The following is an 8,848-nucleotide window of genomic DNA, read 5'->3' on the forward strand; positions in this document are numbered from 1 at the left end:
GGTGGCCTGCTGTTGTTCTAGTGGTCCTTCTTGGCACTAGGTTACTCCCAGATGCCAGTACTGCTCCGTCAGAGCCTTGGACATTTGCCACTTGGTCATCCTCGACCTGAGGGCTCAGTTCATGTTGTAAAAAGAGAGGTAGGCTTTTGCTCACCAACTGCAGTAGGAATAGAACCAACTTGACCCTCAAAACCAGGTGGATCGACAGCCACCACGAGTGCAAGGTCACCATCCTCTATACTACAGTTGGGGTCCTCTTGTAAAGGACATGAACCTCTTGAACTAGGTTCTGCATCTGTACGTAGGGTTGGAGAGGTGTCAACAGGAAGAGGACGCAACTCCTGCCGGTGGATGTTCTTTTCTGGCCCCTGTTGATCCCTTGGCCTAATTTTGTACAATGTACCAACCTCATCCAAACACCCAACTACCTCATACACTACACTGTCCCAATAATCATGGATTTTATGACGACCTGGCAAGTGGCTCTGGCGATACACTAGGGTGCCTGGAGGCAAGATGGGCAGGGGAGTGGCTTGATGCCGTGCCCGCTTTGTGGCTGCTACCTTGAGGTGAGTTCGAGCCTGGTGATAGACTGCGGAAAGATGTTCCCGATGTTCTTTCACCCAATCTTCGATGGTCAGTTCAGACGGCGGCTCAACTGTACGGGAGTCAACTGGAAGGGAAGGCTTCCGCCCAAACATCAGTTCATATGGCGAGAACCCAGTTGACTGATGTGCTGTGGTGTTATATGCAAACAAGATTTGGGGCAGATGGTGCGGCCACCTTTTCTTTTTCTCCAGGGGCAAGGTGCGAAGCAGGTCATGCAGCGTTCGATTGAATCGTTCGCATTGTCCATTACCCTCAGGGTGGTATGGACTTGTGCGATACTTCTGGATGCCATACAGTTGGCACAACCGTTGAAACAATTCCCCCTCAAAATTTCGGCCCTGGTCTGTATGAATACGTTGTGGAACGCCGTAGGTATAGAACCACTGCTCAGTAAGAACACGAGCAACAGTAGCTGCCTTTTGATCTGTTGTAGGGTAGGCCTGGGCGAATTTAGAAAAGACGTCCGTAACGACCAAAAGGTTTTCCTTCCCGTCGCTGGACTTTTCCAGCAGGCTGATGGCTAGTATTTCTAGTGGCCTAGAGGCCAATAGGCTACCCATGAATGTTCTTAGTTTGGGCTGCACGGCTTTAGCGACCAAACACCGCCGGCATTCATGGCACCAACACACTATCTTTTCGCATGGATGGCCAATAACACCGCTGACGGACAAGGATAGTGGTCCTTTCCACTCCTTGATGACCATGATTGTCATGTAAAGCAGTAAGAACTTCTACCTGAAGCTTCTGGGGCAACATCAGCTGTAACACCTCTTCCCTACTGCCGGGGACATGACTCCTCCGGTAGAGTACTCCATCATGCTCTTGTATTTTGGCCCACTGGTGTGCAAGCTCTAGAACCGCAGGTGACTCTTTGGCTCTCTCTGGGGCCGTGGGGGCTTTACCACGGTTCCAGTACACTAAGAAGGCCCTAAGCACTGGGTCTTCGGACTGAAGGAGTTGAAGGTCAGCCCTGGTTCTTACAGGGGAAGCATCTATAGCCTGGATGTCTGCTAAACTTGAGAGGTGGATGACCATGATACTTTTGACCTTTGCAGGGACAGTAATTCCAGCAGTCACCTTGTCTATATTTCCTGGGGCTGGGAATGCAGGCAAGCGAGAACGCATCTGCATTCCTGTTGCACACACCAGGCTGGTACTCAATCTTAAAATCAAAGAGAGCCAGCTGTGCAGCCCAGCGCTGCTCTGCAGCACCGAGCTTGGCTGTCTGCAAATAGCAGAGCGGATTATTGTCAGTAAAAACAGTGAATTTTGCACCAAGGAGGTAGTCCCTATATTTCTCTGTCACGCCCCACTTCAGAGCCAACAGCTCGAGTTTCAAGGCAAAGTAATTAGTCATGTTACGTTCGGTCGCACGCAACCCCCTACTTGCGTAGGCAATGTGTCGACGAAACCCTCCCTCCTGTTCTTGGGATAAGACAGCACCTAACCCCAACCCACTTGCATCTACCTCAAGAATGAAAGGTTTGCTGAAGTCGGCATAACCCAGAACTGGAGCACTAAACAACTTCTCCTTCAAGGTGTTAAAAGCCTGTTCACAACCCCAGTCCCAGTGGTCTTGCAAAGAGGTATTGGACCCTGATCTTTTCTTTGGGGCTGGCTGTAGCTTAGCCACTAACTTATGTAGAGGAGCTGCATACTGTACCTTGCAAACCCCTCGACAAAGCGCCGGTAGTATGATGCAAACCCGAGAAAAGAACGTAGTTCTGTGACTGTGGAAGGTATTTTCCAATCTCTAACCGCATTGATCTTATCAGGGTCTGTCGCAACCCCGGACGCAGAGATAACATGTCCCAGAAACCTTACTTCCGATTGAAAAAAATGACACTTCCCTAGTTTTAAGTTTGAGGCCATGAGATGTTAACCTATCCAGAACAAGCTCTAGTCGTTCCAGATGCTGCTGAAACGTGGACGAGAAGACGACCACATCGTCCAAGTACAAGAGAAGGGAGTGAAAACGCTGATCACCAAATATCCTTTCCATTAGTCATTGAAAAGTTCCTGGCGCGTTGCACAACCCAAATGGCATCCTCTGAAACTCGAAGAGGCCAAATGGGGTGCAGAATGCAGTTTTTGATCCAGAGTTGAAAATAAAGAAGCCCCAGTAAGGGCGTCCAAGGACTCCTCAATTCGCGGCAACGGGAAGGCATCAATAAACGTATCGTAAAAGCACCAATATCCGCCCCTTTCGTACAAAAAGTTTAAAGCAAAGATGATTTTTAATACATTTTTTCAGTAGCCATGGGTGTGTAGATTTGAACAAAATCTGGTTTAGTTCTTAACAGGAGCATTTGCTACCTTAAAAATCCGATTTTGTTTACCGTGCTCGGAGTTTGGTGCTGGGCTGGTGGGTGCCTTATTTCCACCGCACTCGGCGAAGGAGAACTCTCATTGCGAAATCAAAATTCCACTCGAGCTCCAAGCGGATTTGTACACGCACCCTTACAACACTGTTTACAGCTCTTCAAGTCACAGTAAAATGTCATTTTTGGTACATAGCTCATTTAGATACACTTATGGGGTGGGAGCTTGCGTTTTTTTAGAGATCGCCGTCTTGGTTGAAATGAAATAGTGACACATACACGTAAAAGGGCGGAAATAGATGACGTTCCATAGCATTTATCAGCGGTCTGCAGAAGCAGCAATGGCATCGAGCGATTTTTGCAGGTTGTGCAAAAAACCATGAAAGTGAATGGTATACACCCACTCGATCAATTTGTTTGCTAACCTAAAAAAGACATTGAGCATTGTCGAGAGGTTAAACGGAATTGAATTGACAGTCGTGAGGGAGACTTTGCCGTCGCTTCTCTATCGTTATCATGTTAAACCTGCCAATAGTACACAGGTGGATAAGCCAATTTGTGATTGGTCCCGGCAAAATTGTAACGGATTGAGTTAAAATGCTAAAAAAAAGTCTGTCCCTACAGTGTTTTCAGATAGATAGATAGATAGATAGATAGATAGATACTTTATTGATCCCCAAGGGGAAATTCAAGGTCTCAGTAGCATACAGACATCGCACACAACATTCACAGGAGCAGAAAAAGTAATTAAAAGTATATAATATAAAAAACACAACAAGCAATAAGGACAGTAGAAGATAAAGAATATACTAAAATACAAATTATACTAAATAACACTAAATCTAAATAAAGTCTAAAACAGTAACCACATAGTGGGTTTTAGCATGAGACGCTTGCAATGACTGAGGCAGGGACTGAGCCTATGATTTTAAGGTAAGGTGCTCTGTGAGAGTGAGTGTCATGGTGATGGTTTTCAATGTCTTTGTAGAAAATCTCATAGTTACTATTAATAAAATATTGTTTTCGAAAAATAGGACCCGACATGTTCACCACAGCTTCATGAGAACGTGGGGACGGGAACCTTTCTGCCTACTAGTGTGTGTCTGAATTGACATCAGGAAAATGGGTGTGACATTGAGGTCTGATAACTTTTTATGTAGAAAGACAGTTGAAACAACAGAGATTTAGAGTAGGCCTATAGCCTAGGCTAGAGTGTAGAGAGCCCCAAAGGGACATGTGCAAAACAATGTTTTCAAGTTTCTGGTGCGCAACAGAAACTTTCGCTCACCAGAACTTTCTCTTGTTCAAGAGGACATGGGCAAAAACATTGGGTTGGGGTTTTGGGCTCACCTGAAACTTTTGTCTGCACACCATAAACGTTTTATTTAATTTTTTGCACATGTCCATTTAGGGGCTCCATAGAGTGCACTGGCTGGTCATAAAACAGAACGTCAACACTGTTTAGCTATCTGAGTTGAGTTTGTGATTTGAACTTACATAGAGTGCTCAACACCTGACCATACTGTAGTTGCCACGTCCGTTTGTTATAAGCGACTTTGGGCTTGTGTTTTTGCAAAGTCACTTGAAAATATTATTTGCGGGTTGCGATTTTTTGGCCTTGTTTTTTGTGCAGTAGCTTCTTTTGGGCTTTCTTCATATCTGCTGCCTCTCCGCTTCAACCATGCTCTCTGCTGCATAGGATCTGTGTAGGATTCAGAAGTTTCTCTTTGCCAAGTCAGGGTGATGGGGTTAGCTCAGATGTACTGTAGGCTAAAGAGCTCACAAAACCTTCAAAGAATAGAACAAGTCAACCGGATGCATGTGTTTGAGCTCTCGTAGGCTTTTTTAAAAGTTAAAGAAAGTAATGTTAACTTACACAGGCCATTGCTGACAAATTAACTCACTGTCAGGCTGTGATACTCGATGTGCACAGCTGATTGTCAGTTGCTCTTCTAAATTAAACTGCAGCCAGTCGGATTTATTCTTTTTATTTTTACTTATTTTTATTCATTTTTTTTTTTGGGTAGCCTAGCTTGTTTTGGGCTTGTTTTCAGAGACCCGGTTGCTTATTTTTCTCTCAAGACTTGGCAACACTGCACCTGACCTGACTCACTGTTTTCATTGCTAAGCCTGGTCATGCATGTCCATGTGACTACACAGAAATTACTTGATTAATGTATTCAAGTAGCCTACATGATCCACATTTTTATCTTCAACGAGTCTATATTCATGGTGGGTTGAAAGCAAAAATTCTAGAGCGCTCCGCCTGGAGAAGACCCAGCAGGGTCGAAACGTTGCATTAAATAATTGGGAGTCAAAAGCAGTGTTGCGGACATTATATTTTTTCAATTGGCTCATGAACACGTCTCCAGAATGTAGCCCCATAGCTACCTGGAAGCTCTGTTGGCTGCAGCAACTTGAACTAGGCTACTCAGGGGCGCAGGAGATATTTTGAAAGTGAGGGGGACCAAATTGTGAACACAAACCCATAGTGAGATCAGATTTCCAGATATCGGATCGCCACCTCTGGCCCACTTTTCAATTGCATCATATTTTTAAACTTGCCAGAATATTAAGATAATACCATTGATTGTTTTCAAAATATTTTTTGATTAAAATTGTCAAAACTGTGAGATGAGCACAACGCCAGATCTGCCTTCAGACCAGCTTCTTGCTATGTGCAATTCTACTTTTATTTAATTTTTTTAGATTTATTTTGCACTACTTGGGCCAATGGTAGAATACTCTAAAAGCAACATGATGTTAATATTTTATGAAGCCATGAATGAATCATCATGCCTATGATCCAAACATAGACTACATAATCAAATAGCCTAGTTAGGCCTACAGTACCTAAATTGTCTGGTATAAACCAAATCAACTCTCCACTATGTGTCTGCAGTTAATATTTGTGCAATGTTAGAACATGTTGGCTTAACAAGTTACCAGTCCAGAACACACAGAAAAATTGCAACAGAAAGTTGCCTTTTATAATCAACTACTATTTGTTCCAACAGCATTTAAACAAAGCATTTATAAAATTGAAAAAAATATATATTACATAAGAAGTAAAATAAAATACTGTTACTGTAGTAACTGTACCACATTATCCCAAGCTTCAAAGAGCTCCCCATGTCTGTGACAGCCAGATGTGACACCGCTAAATTCTCAGCTTGTTTATACCCCACACTGAACGCCAGAAGAGGCCCATCACTCTGGGGTGTGGTAGCCTACTCTCTGGGTTTAATGCACCAAGGTAACTGAAGTATCCAATTTGTGTCTTGAAATTATCTTTGAAATAAATGTCTTAGAACAAAAACTTTGGGTAGGCCTATATACTTGTATTTTATAGTTAGGCTAGTGAAAACAAGTTGATCAGTAGGCTAGTTGAGTTTATCAATAAATACAACAGCTAATGTCATGTTGAGCAGGAGATAGGCTACCATAAATCCTCAAATTATGCCCGGGATTGATTCTATTTATAGCCGGACAAATAAAGGCAGGTTCCCATATTTGCCTATACCATACCAACAATTGCCATCAGTCCACCAGCGCTAGAAAACATTGCTTCGATTTAAGTCAATGAAATAACACCTCCTCTTAATATTTTATTATGTTGTTAGTTGGATTAATAAAGTCGTTTTCCTACCATGGGTCTCCAACACACGCTCTCAAGCTCATTGTCTTGCCGCCCCTTTCGAGCTAATTGCCAGAGGCTGAAGCCTACTACATTTAACGCAATTGTTGCGTGACTTTTTATTAAATTCGTAGGCATTCCACCTTATCAAAAGTGAGGGGGACGACGGCTGTCTCTTCAGGACTGCGTGGGACATATCCCCCACGTCCCCCGTGCCTCCTGTGCCCCTGAGGCTACTAGAGAAAACAGTAGTCTTGGTGGCCTCGAAACGGAGATCTATGAAAAAAATCGCTGGATTTCTCCTGAATTTAAAACTGTTGTAGAGATATATACGGTTGGGGCATCTGGAAGTTGACTCCAATGCTGAACCGCATAGGAGCTAAAAGCTGCTTCACATGTTTTATTCTGACAGTGGGTTTTACCAATAAATATTTCTGCTGTGATCTGAGAGGTCTGGAAGGATTTTGCAAAAATGTAATGTACTAAAGTTAAATTTCACTGCTGGCTACGCCCCCTGGAAATCAGAAGTGTATAAAGCATTCTCACACCAATTCTCATTTGAGAATCGGTCTGGTTATAGCCAAGCCAGGCCCGCAGGAAGTGGGATGCTTATGAGTGCTGCAGTACCCCCTGTTTTTCCTGCAGCACCCTCTTTTTTCCTGCATGATATTCACCCATAGGCCTACATATATATTATTAAAGTGTTTTTATTGTGGGATTTACTTTGTGCAAAACTATGAGCATGGAAGGTGGAGATTTTGTTTCTATGTATGATTGACTTATTTTTGATATGTGTGTCAGCCAATTAGATTTAGATCTTTGCCGATTACAATTGACTCACCCACACAGGAACGTTATCACTGTTACACATGCAGGTTACACCACAGAAATACACTGTGAATAAAATCATTATGCTGTCCATTTAATTCAATTCAAGTAGGCTGCTGCATGCCTATATGGCCGATGCACAAAGTTCTTCTGTTTACAGAAAGCCAACGCTGTGCCTTGTCATAGGCTACCCGGAAGTTACTAAGCTTTCAGTTCATCAGGTAAACAACCTGTGACAACATTACAATGAATGCAAAGTTTAGCGATCATGAAATAGGCCTAATGCAATAGAGGTCAACAACCAGAGATATGGACTAATGCAGCAGTTCTAATCCACTTAAAAATAGCCTACTTGTTGTGCCCTACCCTATTCACTTTGAATGACATGAAAGAAAAACATTAAAAGACAAAAGTTAATGTTGCTTTTGACATAGGCCTGGTACAATGAAACTAAACTGGTACCCTATTGATTCTGTTGTCTAATTGGTGGATTTAACCGCAATTTGGATTAGGCTACACATGCTTTTAAACAACAGAGCCGGCACATTGTGGTGGGGGTTGGTGGATATTCCGCCATTTGGGGAATTACACAAATTTTCCACCTCCCCTTGAGTTAAACAATTGATTTTTACCTTTCTCCAGTTCATCCAGCCGTTCTCTGAGTCTGGTGACACCAGTTTTAGCTCCAGCCTAGGCATTATTATGAGGCGGGTTAAAAACTATGGGGCGGGTTAAAAACAATTTTTTTTTCTTCCTGATTTCCTGTATTCTGGTAGCCTGGTAAACCAGACCCTGGAATCTTTCAGATTAAGGGTCTGGCCACGAGTAATGAAAATGGCCCAATTGAGGGCACCAAGCATGCATTTGAAACTCTCACTGCACGCGGTTGGATAACGCACGACCAATCACAACAATTCATCAGTGTCAGTCATCAGTGTAGCTCGCCTTTGTCCCGCCTACACAGATTTGATTGGTCCCTCTCGCTCGAGAGATAGAAGAAATTTGGATCATTGCTCGTGGCCAGAGTATCTTGCGGGCACAATTCAAATTGTGCTCTCGCGAGAACTCTGGATTTCCAGGGTAGTATTCTGGTGCATTTTGGGGATGGCCAATACTAAATTCAATCAGATTCATAGCCTACATCCTGATTTGTTGATAATGAGGCAATGATTCCATGCAAAGGCTTGGGCTTCAGGGCCCCCTGACCCCTTGGGCCCCTGGGCCCAATAGGCCCGTGCAGTAATCCATCCCTGAGCCTAGCATAGATCATTGAATCTGATTAGACCTTAGCTTCTTGCCTGCTAGCATCACGTTTAAAAGTGACTAAGATTTCCGGGAATTTCTAGGAAAAGGAAAATTTCAAGGAAAATTTCTAGAAAATCGCTACATTTGATTTTCCGTTGGTCTTATTACACTTTCTAACTTGAGAGGAGACAAGTTTTAAATTGGAAAA

Source organism: Alosa alosa, chromosome 5, assembly GCF_017589495.1.
Source record: "Alosa alosa isolate M-15738 ecotype Scorff River chromosome 5, AALO_Geno_1.1, whole genome shotgun sequence".
Classification (NCBI taxonomy): domain Eukaryota; kingdom Metazoa; phylum Chordata; class Actinopteri; order Clupeiformes; family Clupeidae; genus Alosa; species Alosa alosa.